This window comes from Halyomorpha halys, unplaced genomic scaffold (assembly GCF_000696795.3).
Source record: "Halyomorpha halys isolate HHAL.00 unplaced genomic scaffold, Hhal_1.1 Scaffold471.1, whole genome shotgun sequence".
In the NCBI taxonomy this organism is placed as follows: Eukaryota; Metazoa; Arthropoda; class Insecta; order Hemiptera; family Pentatomidae; genus Halyomorpha; species Halyomorpha halys.
Window position 1 is genome coordinate 568335 of NW_027107708.1, and position 854 is coordinate 569188.

General features: G+C 20.4%; 1 protein-coding gene across 1 annotated transcript in view; it reads right to left on the bottom strand.

Moving 5' to 3' along the window:
* The window catches only part of LOC106683173 (alpha-tocopherol transfer protein), a 70289-nt gene extending 69828 nt beyond the window's left edge, over positions 1-461 (bottom strand). The window contains exon 1 of the mRNA XM_067046065.1: positions 419-461. The gene's annotated coding sequence lies outside the window, so the exon portion shown is untranslated. The remainder of the gene's footprint in view (positions 1-418) is intronic.
* Between the last annotated feature and the right edge of the window lie 393 nt (positions 462-854).

Sequence of the window (854 nt, forward strand, 5' to 3'; positions counted from 1 at the left end):
TAAAATTTAAATTATCAATGAGAGGGAAGCGGCTGCACTTTTTAATGTAATTATATCATACATTTATAAATGCTTTTAACGATTCATTAAAAAATTAAAAGATAATAAAGTGTTATTAACATTAACAACATTATTTTACTCGCAAATAACTTTTTACCATACTTATTTATTTTTTATATTTACTAAATTTATCATATTATTTTGTCATACATAGGAATAGATTTTTGATTAATATTTTTATTATAATAGGGTTTTTGTGATGTTAATTAGAATTTTAAGTTTGTAATTAATTTTCCCAAATTTTTGTCAATATTTGAGGTATATAATATTTTGTTTTAATACAGAGTAATAATGTCTGGAGTGGTTTATAAACACACTAAACCAAGAATATTTATAAATAAATAAAAATTTAACTTACATTTTGACACGAGCTGTCCGTGGGTAGTTACAGGATCAGAAATTAACAAACCTATAAAATTAAATAATATTAGTTTATTAATTTATGATAAATATATATATATTTTTGTTAAATTGTGAGTAAGTTTTAATTAAAATTCTAATATATTAGGAATGTATATATAAATATAAATAAAAATAAGTATTTAAATTATGTTATTTTCTTAATAAATACATACAAATATATAAAAAAATTTCTATTCAATTGATATAAGTGAATGATAAAATATATTAAGCACTGTAATAAAAGAGTCCTAACCTGCTGAAGGTAGGTTTTAAAAATTGTATTGAATACTTAAAAAAATAGAGTATTTGACAACATAAAATAAAAATTTTAAATGTAAATACAGGAAACTGCATGTCGATTTGGACTATTACAGCACTTGCTAGACAAACGG